The sequence below is a fragment of the Melospiza melodia genome, chromosome 1, assembly GCF_035770615.1.
Source record: "Melospiza melodia melodia isolate bMelMel2 chromosome 1, bMelMel2.pri, whole genome shotgun sequence".
NCBI classification, from domain to species: domain Eukaryota; kingdom Metazoa; phylum Chordata; class Aves; order Passeriformes; family Passerellidae; genus Melospiza; species Melospiza melodia.
The window spans coordinates 174,773,931-174,790,099 of record NC_086194.1 but is presented as its reverse complement, the minus strand read 5'-3'; the positions used below and the strand labels follow the sequence as shown (position 1 = coordinate 174,790,099).

Here is a 16,169-nt window from a genome sequence, read left to right as displayed (position 1 = left end):
TGGAAGGCAGCTGGGGATTTTTTATTCTCAATTTAACAATGAGTTGCAAAACCTGAAAAGCAAAAGTCATATACACAAGGTTAAATCCAGTCAGCAGCAAATCCACACACGCAGAGACGAGCAGACAGACACAGCCACGTGCTCTCACACATACTCCTTCCACTTACATGCTCACTGTGGCCCTTACCTGAGATGCTAAAGAAGGTGCTTTGACACATCTTCGGGCTGCCGCTCCTTGAGGTAAATGGCAGATCCTGGGGAAATCAGCAGCCTCGGGGACCTGTGAGACAACAGGAAGGGTCAACAAGCGGCTGACAGCTAGGACTTGTCCCCACTCTGGACTGATAAATTTTCTACCCAAAATCCCACGAAAGACAGATGAACAGTAAAGTTGTTAAACCTGTTCTACCTAACTGTGACTACGTGCCAGGGCAGGGCAGCTCCGATCATAAGTGGTACAGTGTAAGTACACACAATATAAGCTGACGCATACAGTGCAAGTGCACAGAGTGTAAGTACACACAATATAAGGCGACATGCTTACATACAGTGTAAGTACAGACAATATAAGGCGATGCACTTACATACAGTATAAGCCAACACAGGTACACACAATATGAACCAACCGAAGTACATTCAATGTAAGTACATGCAATATAAGCCAACATAGGTACATACAGTATAAGCCAGCATAGGTACATGCCATGTAAGTACATACAGTATAAGCCAGCATAGGTACATACAGTATAAGTACATACAACATAAGCCAATATAGGAACATACAATATAAACCACAACTTAAGATAACTCTCTGGAAGATTACTTATTGAGCCCTGTACCCTTTGAGAAGATGGAACCTATAGAACTACTGCAGTCACGTGAGGAGGGTGTAAGATGCTCCCTCTAGAAGTCCAAGAAAATGGAAAAAAAAACACTACCAAAGCTGATAGTGAGAAGGAAGATGGATGAGAACATCTTGTTCCTGTGAGACATTCCTGTCTCAAAGAGTAAAAATGTAAAGATGCTGGAATAAGGGATATCCGGAAAGGAATGTGAGTAGAACACAGCCTATATGGCACAGAAGAGAGCCGATAAAGCATCGAGATGTAACAAAGGCCTATGACGGGGAAGACAATGGACACACACTACATAACACAGACACCATAACATAGACCCAGATGACAGAACACAGAGACAAGTTGCAACTGCTTGGCACTTTCCCTTTAGGGACCCGAGAGTCCTAGCACAAGACGAGCCAGAGGCCAATGAGGCCAAGGGAAAGGAAGCCCTATGACAACAGCACGTGATGATGAAATGCAACTCATTAAAGGAAGTTAGGGCCAAAGCAGTTAGGAGGATGCTCGAGAGGCTCAGCAAGCCTAGAGAAGGAAGCGGACTGCCAGGTGACTGCGGCTACAGCTCTGGACCAGAAGGCGAGCTCCACGGGGGAAAGAGTCGTGACGACGTCAAGTCGAGGAAGGCAGATGACGCAAAGTTCATGAGAATGTGGAGATGGGTTGGAACTGCCCTGCCCGGCAAAGGCTCTGGTGAGGCTGAGGAGAAACCCTCTCCCTTTACTTCCAGGGAGCCCGTCCCACTACAGACCTCTCCGCTAAGCTGACATCAGATTGCCTCCTGTGATAGTAAAGGCTTTTCCCCTTCTCCCAACCACTGGCCCCGACACTTAGCTTTTGGAAGACAAGTGGACAAAATCCATCCTCGGTCGGACATGGACGTTGAGATGTTCTCGATGTGTGTGCTTCGGTGCTGCCGCTTCCAAGCTGTGGCTACAAGCCTCCCCAGGGTACCTAAGGCAAAACAGAAAAGGTGACTATTGCCCTCAAAAACAGTAATCCCCAGGACTCCTCCGCACCCCTGCCCCAGCTCACCTCAAGTCTTGATTTGACTCCAGAGGCCGCCCGGAAGATACCTGCAAAAAGAAAATGTACACACTTAGCATGCTGCTGCATAACGCTCACCTAGGAATCAGCCTGCCTAAACACCGAGTCACCTGCCCTCCTCTCTTCCCCGGCATGCCTAGGGCAGCGACAGCACCTGCAAAGAAACAAAGCTGAAAAGCATGCTGAGATATTGTGAAAACACAACCTCCCAACCCTGACAAGTATGCTACACTGATACCTTAAGCTTGAACCCACCTGGCATGGGCATGCTGGGCTAGGATAGATGGCAAGCAGTCCATCTAAAATAAAAAGAAGAATAATACATACTTAGAGCTGCACCAGAAACTGAGACCTCAGCAATAACAACTGCTTCGGTACCCTACTCAATGCTCACCTTGCCCACTCAGCCTTGACAGCTGCTCTCTGCCTTGACTTCCTATGCCCACCCAGCCTTGACAGCTGCTCTCTGCCTTGACTTCCTAAAAAGAAAGACAAAGAGCAGAGCTGCAGCAGCCACAATTTATGCTTCCTCTGAAGAGACAAACAGTGACTGATCTTCACGGGGGAATCCCCTCACCCAGGATGGGGGGCTCTGCCCTGGATTTATCCTTCTGCAACTAAAAGAAAGTTAGGATGAAAGTCAAAGGGCTGCAGGATAACTTATGGGCTCCAGGTATCCTGTGTCCATCTACAAATCCCATCTAGAATCTAACTACACCCCACATTACAAATTCCAAGTCCCTGGGACTTCTCCTATCGCACCAGGCTATGAGGCAGGGCAGAGCAGCAGCTCCGGCACAAATGTGTGCAGACACCCGTGACACAGGACAGACAAGACGTGACAAACACTGGGGACACAACAGGAACAGAAATCTCTTAGCAAGGAAAATGGCTGCAAGGACTGAGAGAATGCAAAAGAAGAAGAGTTGAAGCTGATGGCGAGCTGATGAGGCTCAGAGAACCCTGGAGAAAGAAGATGCAAACTGAATTATTTATTCCAAAAACTGCAAAGATGGATGCTCGAGAATCCTACAGTCAGAATCCTCTCCCTAACCTCACATCCTTACAAGTCCTAGTCTGCTATAATGGATCATTGCGCAGCATGGCTCTCTGTACAGCTCAGAACAAGACCTGGCAAGACATCTGACTTGATGCTTCTAAAGAGAGATACATTTCTGATGCCTGTGTGAGCTCCCCAGTCAAAAGTTCTATGGCATGGGTGCCAGGGCGAGGAACGCTGAGATCAAAGATGCTAGGAAAGGTTTCTGAGAGGACCCTCACAGGGCTAAGATAAGAGACATGAGATATCCAGACAACACACAATACACAAAAGACAAGTGACACGAGACACACCGGGACTGCTCTGCCCTGCTGCACACCTCAGCACAGTGATCAGAAGTGAGACTTTGCTTTTATGGGGCCTAAGGGGCAACATCTTGGCTACCCTCATTGCCAGAGCCAACTCAGACCCCCACCTCAGGGAGTCCTGACCCAGCACCCCATGTTCATCCCCACTGTGGGTTGCAGCCCTCTGCTTATCTCTCAGACATCAGGGGATGCCAGTCTCAGGTGCAAAGAAAGGCCACCTCGTCACCTGGGAAGGTCCTGCTGCCACCGGGCTAGTGTCTCTCAGACCGCTTTAGTAAAGAAAAGAAAACATCAGTGCCTGATCTTGGCACCACATTGGCCAAAACCCCACCAGTCTGCTACTCACCGTGCTCCAAAGAAGGCCCGGCACCTCCTAACCCTGACCCTCTGCCCTGGATGCAAAGCATCCGGACCTGAAAGAAAGTTAGAACGTATGTCAAACACCTCGACAATAATTCACAAGCTGGAAACACCTCCTGTCAACCTAGGAATAGCATCTACAGCCCAAGTAAAGCCCACGTTACAAATTTCAACTCCCCAGGCTTCTCCTATTGCAGCAGACCATGTGGCAGGGCAGAACAGCTCCGGCACAAATGTGTGCAGACACCCGTGACACGGAACATGACAAACAGGGGGACATATACACGACACATCATGCTTGTTGTGAGGGCCTTGAGGGAAGAAGGCAAAAAGGACCCCAAGGACACACATCACACCGGACAACACGACACAAGCCAGAGCTGTTCTGCACTGCCCACCTGAAAGCTGCCATCAAAAGTAGAGCCTCTCCCTTTAGCTGTCCTAACAGGCCCTTGGAGAAGATTGCTTTTCCCTCTGCTAATGTTTACATCTGCCCCAAGAACTCCCAACCCACTATTCTCTCATCTCCCGGCCATGGCCCCCAGCTTATCTTTTGGATGATGGGTGATGGGAATCCACGCTGCACCTGAAATGAGTCTGCCTCGGAGGGCCCCATGATGGCCTGTGAGCCTCTCGGTCAGCTACAATAAGAAACCCAAAACCAATGTGTGAGTCCAGAGTTACGTGGGCCAAATCCCAGCAAGTCAGCTACTTGCCCTCTCCTGAGTGTGCCTGGCTTCTTCAGGCTCCAGCTTCATCCTGATTCCAAGGCTGTGGCCTTTATTAGGAGTGGCACCTGGGTTAGAGAATTAGAGAAAGGCTAAGTTAAATGGCATTGCTGTGAGTGCAGTGGATGACCTTCTGTGCTGTAAGACATGGGAATGCCTCTGCTAGGCTTCTGAGAAGCCTTGTGTGGGGGTGTCCCCAAATAAACACCCTTTATCATCCTGCTACCTTCAAACCCCGCCCAACCCACAATAACTCCTAACTGGATACCTGCTCATCCTCCCTCTCCTAGTCACAAACCTCAACTCACCTGAAGCTCAACTCATCTGAAGCCTCAATCTAAATCATCATCATTCACACTGGGCAGATGCCTCTTCTGACATGATGAATCTGTTGAATAATTGTTGTGCTTGAGAGCTGAGCAATAACAACCACTTCTCTCCACTGCTCACCTTGACTGCTGGTATCCAGAGTTACTTCCTAAAAAAAAAGACAAAGAACAGAGCTGTAACGGGGTCACCACATACACTTCTGCTGCAGAGACAAATGGGGCCTCACCTGCTTGGGGGGATACCCTCACCCAGGATGGGGCCCTATGGCACAGATTTAATCCATCTCAATCAGAAAAAAAAAGTTAGGACAAGAGTCAAACTGCTGCAGGATAACTTAAGAGCTCCAGATATCCTGTGTCCATCTACAAATCCCATCTAGAGTCCAACTACACCCCACATTACAAATTCCAAGTCTCCGAGACTTCTCCTATCGCACCAGGCTATGCGGCAGGGCAGAGCAGCAGCTCCGGCACAAATGTGTGCAGACACCCGTGACACAGGACAGGACGTGACAGACAATGGGGACACAACAGGAACAGAAACCTCTAGGCAAGGAAAATGGCTGCAAGGACTGAGAGAATGCAAAAGTAGATGACTGAGTTGAAGCAGATGGTGGGCTGATGAGGCTCAGAGAACCCTGGAGGAAGAAGATGCTAAACTGAATGATTTGTTCCAAGAACAGCAAAGGTGGATGCCCAGGAATCCTATGGTCAGAAGCCTCTACCTGCACTCACATTCTTACAAGTCCTAATCCACCATAATGGATCCAGGTGGGGCACACCTGTCCATACAGCTCAGAAGAAGACCTGACAGGACACCTGACTGGATGCTCCCAAAGAGAGAAGAGAGTCTGATGCCTGCCTGAGCTCCCGAGTCAAAAGTTCTATGGCCTGGGTGCCAGGCCAAGGAATGCAGAGATCACAGATGCTAAGAAGGATGCCAGGGTTTCTGACAGGCCCCTCAAAGGCCTAAGGTAAAACATTTGAGATACACAAACAACACATAATGCAGAATAGACAAGTGACACAAGACACACCGGGACTGCTCTGCCCTGCTGCACACCTCAGCACTGTCATCAAAAGTGAGACTTTGCTTTTATGGGGCCTAAGGGGCCACTTCATGTACACCCCCCACCTCCAAAGCTGAATCAAATACCCCTCTCAGTAATTCCCAAACCAGCACCCCGCTTTCATCCCCTCTGTGGGTCTTAGCCCTCTACTTATCTCTCAGACATCTGGAGATGCCAGTCTGTGTCAGGCGCAAAGAAAGGCCACCTCGTCAGCTGGGAAGGTCCTGCTGGCACCGGGCTAGTGTCTCTCAGACAGCTGAATTAAAGAAAACCAAACATCAGTGCCTGATCGTGGCAGCCCATTGCCCAAAACCCCACCAGTCTGCTGTTCACTGTGCTCCTAGGAATGCCCGGCTGCTCGGGCCGCACGCTTCGGGCACACTCAGAGACCGAGGCCGTCGTCACAGGGTGTACCTGGGTTAAGAGAAGATGAGGTGATTTCCCATGAGTGAAACCTGAGTGGACCCTCACTCCTCCTCCCTGCTGCCCTGACTCACCGCAACTCCTTGGCAATTGCTGAAGGCCACCCGGATGGCACCTTTAAATAGAAAAGTTCAGGGATTCATTACCAGATGCACCACCACTGTAATGCACCCACAGGGCTGACACGTGCAGCAAACCCGGTGCATCGACCAGGTGGTGATGGGGGCTTGGCATGCTCAGAGTGGATTGCCTAAAGTTCAAAAACAAGAATGGAAACTTAGAGCTGCACCAGAAATTGAGAGCTGAGCGATAACAACCACTTCTCTCCACTGCTCACATTGACTGCTGGTATCTAGATTGACTTCCTAAAAAGAAAGGCAAAGAACAGTGCTGTAACAGAGTCACCCCATATACACTTCTGCTGCAGAGACAAATGGGGCCTCACCTGCTCAGGGGAATCCCCTCACCCAGGATGGGGCCCTATGGCACAGATTTAATCCATCTGAAGCTGAAGAAAAATTTAGGACAACAGTCACACTGTTGCAGGATAACTTAAGAGCTCCAGATATCCTGTGTCCATCTACAAATCCCATCTAGAGTCCAACTACACTCCACATTACAAATTCCAAGTCGCCGGGCCCTCTCCTATTGCACCAGGCTATGCGGCAGGGCAGAGCAGCTCCGGCACAAATGTGTGCTGACACCGTGACACAGGACAGGACGTGACAAACAATGGGGAAACAATAGGAACAGAAACCTCTAGGCAAGGAAAATGGCTGCAAGGACTGAGAGAATGCAAAAGAAGAAGAGTTGAAGCTGACGGTGAGCTGATGAGGCTCAGAGAACCCTGGAGGAAGAAGATGCTAACTGAATGATTTATTCCAAGAATGCAAAGATGGATGCCCGAGAACCCTACAGTCAGAATCCTCTACCTACCCTCACATTCTTTCAAGTCCTAATCCGCCATAATGGATCCAGGTGGGGCACAGCTGTTCCATACAGCTCAGAACAAGACCTGCAAAGACATCTGTCTGGATGCTTCCAAAGAGAGAACTTTTGACTGGGGAGCTCAGACAGGTATCAGAATCACATCTAGGTCCTGGGTGCCAGGCCAAGGAATGCAGAGATCACAGATCCTAAGACGGATGCCAGGGTTTCTGATAGGCCTCTCAAATGCAAAGGCAAAAGAAATGAGGTAAACAAACAACACATAATGCACAATAGACAAGTGACACGAGACACACCGGGACTGCTCTGCCATGCGCACCTCAGCACTGTCATCAAAAGTGAGACTTTGCTTTTATGGGGCCTAATGGGCCACTTCATGGACACCCCCCACCTCCAAAGCAGACTCAAAATCCCCTTCCAGTAATTCCCAAACCAGCACCCTGCTTTCATCCCCTCCGTGGGTCGTAGCCCTCTACTTATCTCTCAGACATCAGGGGATGCCAGTCTGTGTCAGGTGCAAAGAAAGGCCACCTCATCACCTGGGAAGGTCCTGCTGCCACCGGGCTGGTGTCTCTCAGACCACTGTAGTAAAGAAAAGCAAACATCAGTGCCTGATCTTGGCACTACATCGGCCAAAACCCCACCAGTCTGCTACTCACCGTGCTCCAAAGAAGGCCCGGCACCTCCTAACCCTGACCCTCTGCCATGGATGCAATGCATCTGCACCCGAATGAAAGTTAGAACATATGTCAAACACCTCCACGATAACTCACATGCTGGAAACACCTCCTGTCAATCTAGGAATAGCATCTAGAGCCCAAGCACAGCCCACATTACAAATTTCAACTCCATATGGTTTGTCCTATTGCAGCAGGCCATGCTGCAGGGCAGAACAGCTCCGGCACCGATGTGTGCAGACACCCGTGACACAGAACGTGACAAACAGGGGGACATTAAACACAACACATCATGCTTGTTGTGAGGGCCTCGAGGGGAAAAGGCAAAAGGGACCCCAAAGAAACACTAGGTAACACATCACACCGGACAACACGACACAGGCCAGAGCTGTTCTGCACTGCCCACCTGAAAGCTGCCATCAAAAGTAGAGCCTCTCCCTTTAGCCATCCATGAGGTCCTTGGAGAAGATTGCTTTTCCCTCTGCTAATTTTTAAATCTGCCCCAAGAACTCCCAACCCACTGCTCTCCCATCTCCAAGCTGTGGCCCCCAACTTATCTTTTGGATGATGGGTGATGGGAATCCACGTGGCACCTGAAATGAATCTGCCTCGGAGGGCCCCCCTCGTGATGGCCTGTGAGCCTCACAGTCAGCTACAATAAAGAAAACCAAAGCCAATGTATGAGTTCAGAGTTATGTGTGCCAAATCCCAGCAAGTCAGCTACTTGCCCTCTCCTGAGTGTGCCTGGCTTCTTCAGGCTCCAGCTTCATCCTGATTCCAAGGCTGTGGCCTTTATTAGGAGTGGCACCTGGGTTAGACAAAGGCAAAGTTAAATGGCATTGCTGTGAGTGCAGTGGTTGACTCTGTGTGCTGTAAGACATGGGAATGCCTCTGCTAGGCTTCTAAGAAGCCTTGTATGTGGGGGGGGTCCTCAACTAAACACCCTTTATCACCCTGCTGCCTTCAAACCTCCCCCCATCCACAATAACTCCTTACTGGATACCTGCTCACCCTCCCTCTCCCAGTCACAATCCACAACTCACCTGAAGCCTCAATCTCAAACATCACCCTTCACACTGGGCAGATGCCTCTTGTGACATGATGAATCTGCTGAAAAATTGCTGTGCTTGAGAGCTGAGCAATAACAACCACTTCTCTCCACTGCTCACGTTGACTGCTGGTATCTAGATTGACTTCCTAAAAAAAAAAAGACAAAGAACAGTGCTGTAACAGAGTCACCCCATATACACTTCTGCTGCAGAGACAAATGGGGCCTCACCTGCTCAGGGGAATCCCCTCACCCAGGATGGGGCCCTATGGCACAGATTTAATCCATCTGAAGCTGAAGAAAAATTTAGGACAACAGTCACACTGTTGCAGGATAACTTAAGAGCTCCAGATATCCTGTGTCCATCTACAAATCCCATCTAGAGTCCAACTACACCCCACATTACAAATTCCAAGTCCCCGGGACTTCTCCTATCACACCAGGCTATGCGGCAGGGCAAAGCAGCCCCGGCACAAATGTGTGCAGACACCCGTGACACAGGACAGGACGTGACAGACAATGGGGACACAACAGGAACAGAAACCTCTAGGCAAGGAAAATGGCTGCAAGGACTGAGAGAATGCAAAAGTAGATGACTGAGTTGAAGCAGATGGTGGGCTGATGAGGCTCAGAGAACCCTGGAGGAAGAAGATGCTAAACTGAATGATTTATTCCAAGAACAGCAAAGGTGGATGCCCAGGAATCCTATGGTCAGAAGCCTCTACCTGCACTCACATTCTTACAAGTCCTAATCCACCATAATGGATCCAGGTGGGGCACACCTGTCCATACAGGTCAGAACAAGACCTGAAAAGATATCTGACTGGATGCTTCCAAAGAGAGAAGTGAGTCTGATGCCTGCCTGAGCTTCTGAGTCAAAAGTTCTATGGCCTGGGTGCCAGGCCAAGGAATGCAGACATCACAGATGCTAAGAAGGATGCCAGGGTTTCTGACAGGCCCCTCACAGGGCTAAGATAAGAGACATGAGATATCCAGACAACACACAATAGACAAGTGACACGAGACACACCGATACTTCTCTGCCCTGAGCACCTCAGCACTGTGATCCAAAGGGAGACTTTGCTCTAATGGGGCCACCTCATCAACACCTCCCCCCCTCCAAAGCTGAATCAAAACCCCCTCCCAGTAATTCCCAAACCAGCACCCTGCTTTCATCCCCTCCGTGGGTTATGGCCCTCTACTTATCTCTCAGACATCTGGAGATGCCAGTCTGTGTCAGGCGCAAAGAAAGGCCACCTCGTCAGCTGGGAAGGTGCTGCTGGCACTGGGCTGGTGTCTCTCAGACCGCTGTATTAAAGAGAAACAAAAATTAGTGCCTGATCTTGGCACCATATTGGCCAAAACCCCACCAGTCTGCTACTCACCGTGCTCCAAAGAAGGCCCGGCACCTCCTACCCTTAACCCTCTGCCATGGATGCAATGCATCTGCACCTGAAAGAAAGTTAGAACATATGTCAAACACCACCAGGATAACTCACAAGCTTCAAACCTCTTATGTCAATCTAGGAATAGCATCTAGAGCCCAAGTACAGCCCACATTACAAATTCCAACTCTCCATGGTTTGTCCTACAGCAGCAGGCCATGCTGCAGGGCAGAACAGCTCCGGCACCGATGTGTGCAGGCACCTGTGACACAGAACGTGACAAACAGGGGGACATTATACACGACACATCATGCCTGCGGTGAGGGCCTCGAGAGGAGAAGGCAAAAGGGACCCCAAAGACACACTAGGGAACACAGTACACTGGACAACACAACAAAGACAAGAGCTGTTCTCCACTGCCCACCTGAAAGCTGCCATCAAAAGTAGAGCCTCTCCCTTTAGCTGTCCTAACAGGCCCTTGGAGAAGATTGCTTTTCCCTCTGCTAATTTTTAAATCTGTCCCAAGAACTCCCAACCCACTACTCTCCCATCGTCCCATCTCCCGGCCGTGTCCCTCAACTTATCTTTTGGATGATGGGTGATGGGAATCCACGCTGCACCTGAAATGAGTCTGCCTCAGAAGGCCCTGTGATGGCCTGTGTAGCTGACCTCTCAGTCAGCTACAATAAAGAAAACCAAAACCAATGTATGAGTTCAGAATTATGTGGGCCAAATCCCAGCAAGTCAGCTACTTGCCCTCTCCTGAGTGTGCCTGGCTCCTTCAGGCTCCAGCTTCATCCTGATTCCGAGACTGTGGCCTTTATTAGGAGTGGCACCTGGGTTAGACAAAGGCAAAGTTAAATGGCATTGCTGTGAGTGCAGCGGTTGACTCTGTGTGCTGTAAGACATGGGAATGCCTCTGATAGGCTTCTGAGAAGCCTTGTGTGGGGGGACCCTCAACTAAACACCCTTTATCACCCTGCTGCCTTCAAACCTCCCCCCATCCACAATAACTCCTAACTGGATACCTGCTCACCCTCACTCTCTTAATCACCATCCTCAACTCACCTGAAGCCCCAATCTCAAACATCATCTTTGACTCTGTGCAGATCCCTCTTGTGACATGATGAATCTGCTGAAAAAATTGTTGTGCTTGACACAGCTTGGAATTTCAGGGAGTTGCACTCCTCAAATACAAAAACACCCCCCCAAAAAACATCCCTAAAAACGAAAAACTACCCCACAAACAAAAAAAAACCAAACCAAATCCCCCACAAAAACAACAACAAAAAAACCCACAAAAACCCCCCAAAAAACCAAACCTCCAAAAACCAAAAAAACCCAAAAACCAACGAAAACCAACCAAAAACCCCAAAAAGAAAAAAAAAACAACCCAAAAATTCCACCAAAAAAAATTCCAACCAAAAAAAAAACCAGGGCAAAAGCGAAAATTACAAAAGCACCTTACCACCCCTAAACACAAAACCCAAAATCACAAACCTAAGCATGCCCTGTATTCTATGCTCTTTTCTTCACAGTCTCTTCCAAGCCTCTGTGCTTTAGATGTCCCATAACACTAGCTGAAAACAAGCTGAAATAGGCTGAAAGAGCCTTTCCACTGAAATGAGAGGAGAGCTCTTACCCCAGCACATCCTGGAGAGGGAATGAAGGCCCTCAGCCTAGGCTGGGGTTAATATACCCCTGATGGTGCCCGCCTCTCGTTCCCATGGCACCCAGGAAAAGGGAGGGGGCAAATCCCACCGGGTATAAAAGCCCTCAGAGCAGCTGCATCTGTTTGGCTCCTCTGACTCATATTCAAGGGCAGTAAAGGGCTTGTTATCGAAGAAAACTCTTCAGAAAAATAACAGCGCTTTCTTTTTTGCAACAACTACTTGGAGCAGAAGAACAGAAAACTGGTAAGATATAAAACTTTGTGGTAAGGTTACATTACTGGATAAATTGGGTAATTTGCTGTTACCTTACATAATTATTCTGTGTTTAACAAAAGCCATCTAATAAATTCACACTCAAAACTCCAGCAGCCCAGCTAGCCCTACCAAATCTGTATGTTTATACATACAGTAAACAAAACCAAAATCCCAGTAATACCTATCAGAAGTCTATGAAAGAAACCTATTGAAATTAATCCTACCTCAAATACAAAACAACCCATCCAGAAAGTTAGCTTCACTCAAAAAACAATTTACACAGAGTTAATAATACCAAGAAATAAAACAACACACCATATACCACCAATGAATATAATAGAGAAGAAAAAAAACCTTTTTTTTTTTTTTTATTTAAGCTAACTTCTTTTATTAGCTAGAACAAAAGCTTTTGCCAGGACTGTAACAACAACTTCTTCTTCTGAAATGTCCTTTCTCATTCCCAAATTCCTTACAACTTCTGAGTTTACATCCAAGCAAAAAGCAAAATTCATGCACTTGTGCGTTTGATGCTCCTCTCAGATTCTCTGTTTCCCTCCACATCTTCTTACACTTTCAGTCTTCACGCTGTCCTGCCGTGATGAGTTTGACAGAAGAATTGGAAAACGTTAAGAGAGGATTTCCCTGGCTCCCTCCCCAGAGCTGGTTTCCTCAGCGCATTTCACTCAATCCCAAGCCAGCAGTGATGCACGCTCACCTCAAGGCTCACAGCTGCTCGGCTAAATTCGGCTGTAATCAGCTACACTCGGCTATTGTCGGCTGCATTTGGCTGTACTCCCCTCTTCGGCGCGGCTCGGCTCGCTTCGGCCGAACTCGGAGCCGCTCAGTGCGCTCGGCGTGGCTCGGCTTGCTTCGGCCCAACTCGGAGCCTCTCCGTGCGCTCGGCGCGCCTCAGCTCGCTTCGGCCGAACTCGGAGTCGCTCTCCGCGCGTTTGGCGCGCCTCGGCTCGGCTCCCTAAGGGCAGGCAAGCGGCGCCACCTCACGTTAAACTCGCCCGGCTCGGGGCTCTCCTGCTGCCGCGTCCCGCGGGCGGCCCGGCCATCGCACGGACACGACCGGGAGCGCGGTGTGGCACAGGAGCTCATTAGGCTGTGACCGCACTCGCGCTAATTAGCGCACACGAGAGCAGCGGGCTTGGTTCGGCTGAGCTCGGCTCCGTTCAGGCAGCCTCGCAAGCCTGGCCTCGGTTCGCTCGAGGCCGTCAGGTTCCACCGGTCTCACCTTGGTTCGGCTGAGCTCGTTCCATTCGGCCGAAGGCGGCGTCGTTCGCTCGTGTTTTTACAAATATCTTTCTCTATAGATTGTATATTTCTATATTTAAATTTTTATTTCTATAATACTTATTTTATTCAAAATAAAACCCCCATCTCTTATTGGAAAAAATGCTCCCAATATTACCAGTTAGATTGTGCCTGGGCCAGTCTGACCCTCGCTGCTGGGCCAAAGGCAGCAACTGCGGTGTATCACCCCAGAGATACCTTGGCTTGCTGGTGGTTGCAGCTGGGCACTGAACAAGTCCAGGCTTGTTAGGAACCCTGTTTACCTCAGGAGGAATAGCTTCAGGCGATGGTGAAGAGAAAAAGGAGAGGATTCTGCTGGAGGGTTTAATGTCCAGAGGTTTATTCCATGGTTACAGAGGTCTGAACGTGAGGAGCTGCTCCAACAGAACCCCGACCGCATGGTCTGATCACCTTTTTAAGCTCAGGGACAGGGGGAGGGGAGGTACAGGTGAGCCACCAACCAGGTGAGAGGGGCAGGGTCTCAGGGGAAGATGACACCCAGAAAGGCCAATGACCTCTGGGCATAGGGGCATCCTTTGAACTTGACCAACCACACGACGCCTTGCTGGAATGTTAAGTCTGATTGACAGGACTCACTCAGCATGGGGGTAAGGGGGAAGGGAGAGAGGTATAAGCACACTTGGGGAAATGACCTGGAAGGCCAAAATGGGACGTTACAGCACACCACAACAATCTCTAACGAAATAAATACAAAAAAAACCTTCTTTCAAACGATATTGAAATATTTTTATACTTAGTATAATTATATTCACGTTTATATTTATAGTTTCTTTTGATGCAGTGTATTAATAATTATATAAAATATATATAGAATTCTATAAATGTATTTATTTATATTATGTATCATATCTACTGCTACAACTAATTTTTTCTTATGTTTTTAAAATTTTTATATATATATCTCTATTTATTTATGCTATATTCCTATACTTAGATTTCTACCTTTATATTATTTGTATTTATAGTTTTTATAATCAAAACACTGCCTATTGACAAATTTTAAAACCCGCTTTATTTAAGTATTTAAAAATACTTTTATATTTATGATTTTCATATTTATATTTATAATTTATTCTATATTACATGAGAACACACCTGCTCCTGCATCCCAGTGGGGCTCCCTCTCCTGGGGACCTTGGGGCGCCCCAACAGCATCAGAGCCCCGAGTCTTCACCCCCTTCTCCTCTATTTAGAAACTACACTGGAACTTTTTTCTGGAAACAAAGACATTACCTAAATCCTCTCCCCGTGTCCTAGACAGATAGATATTCAGTTATTAGTTGGCTGGGCAGCAGTTTCTTAAATAGAATGATAAACAAGATGTGAACATTTTAGCTACAAGCAAATAGGCAAATCTGAACAAGGTACCGATGGCCAGCCACTGAAGTTATTTTGAAGCAGTTTTTGAAACAAGAAAATACTGATACTACAAAAATTAAGCAACAAGCTAACTACTGGCTAAGAAAGAAGGAAAAATTAACTTTTGACAACAACAACATTCCAACCACACAGGCTTTTTCCCGATGTCATACCTTACAACTACCTCTCTTGGGAATTCTCATCCCAAAAGGAATAAATATCTCAGAGCGTCCTAAAGCAAAAAGTAGCACTCATGAGCTCCTCACACTCCCGGGAGGCCGGCACAGCGTGCACTGACTCTGCAACAAATTCTGCTCACTGAGGGTCTGCAAACAAAGGTTCAACTGATGAACTGAACTGATTTTAAAGGGAGGTTTTCTAAGCACAGAAGCACAACAAAGAACAAGCAGAAACAATTCTTAAATAAATCTGCAAGTTTTATTTAGCATATATGCGACTGATTTCCACGCTGTGGCTTCTCACTTTGATTTGTCTGTAGGTTCAGGAAGATGACAATGCACACTCTGCCTTCCGTGAGCCCCCCACAGCAGCTGAGTGCTTCTCTGTGTGCTCAGATCATCAGGAACTGGATTACATGTACCCGGATGGACTGGAACTGCTCTGCTGCAGATTCAGGAGACGATGGCAGAGAGGGGCTGGCCGAGGCGTCGTCCCAATTCCATTTCTGTGTGACGAGAAGCGGTTTGTTCCCAACGGCTGCAACAATCCCCAGCTCCCTTCCGTGGCGAGTACCGATGGCACACAAATGACAGCCCGAGGAAATCGTGTTCTGGGCTCTAAGTGGTTGGGACAGGGTCTGATTTTTTGTTTTGTACTTGCATGATGATTAGTACGACAGGGCCCTGATGGATGAGATGGCAGCACAGAATTAAAAACTCCTCGATGGGATTACATCGACTTCTAGGAAAAGACAAAAGCCTATCACCCTTCTGAAATCTACTTTTAATCCAAAGCACGGGGATTGTCAGCATGCTGCACCTTCCAGCTTTTCAAAGCAGCTTACCTCTTAAGACCAGGAAACATTTATTTCTGCAGAAACAATGGGCAACCCCCAGGCTAATCTAAGCACTACTGTTTAATAGGGGATCTGCCAGCGTGCCAGTCCAGCTTCAAGTGTGCTTTATTTCAGTCTAACATCCCCACAAAATTCTTCTCACATCTCCCAACCCTGAAATGTCGCAGACATTTCTCCACAGAAATCCTTTCTTTCGGATTTCTGCATCTTCGGGAGGCCAGAGGCCTCCGAAGAGAAGGTAAACAATTATTATCAGCTGCTGTGGAATGCAACAGGGACACCTTGATTG

The 16,169-nt window shown here is 48.1% G+C and overlaps 1 long non-coding RNA gene across 1 annotated transcript; it reads right to left on the bottom strand.

Annotated features, from left to right (window-relative positions):
* Window positions 1-3,840, bottom strand: LOC134431085 (uncharacterized). The gene is made up of 7 exons (XR_010030936.1): window positions 3,616-3,840; window positions 3,488-3,538; window positions 2,296-2,380; window positions 2,157-2,200; window positions 1,890-2,055; window positions 188-1,808; window positions 1-52 (listed from the first exon to the last, which is right to left on the bottom strand). It is a non-coding gene; the product is annotated as an uncharacterized LOC134431085 (long non-coding RNA).
* Window positions 3,841-16,169: the final 12,329 nt, after the last annotated feature.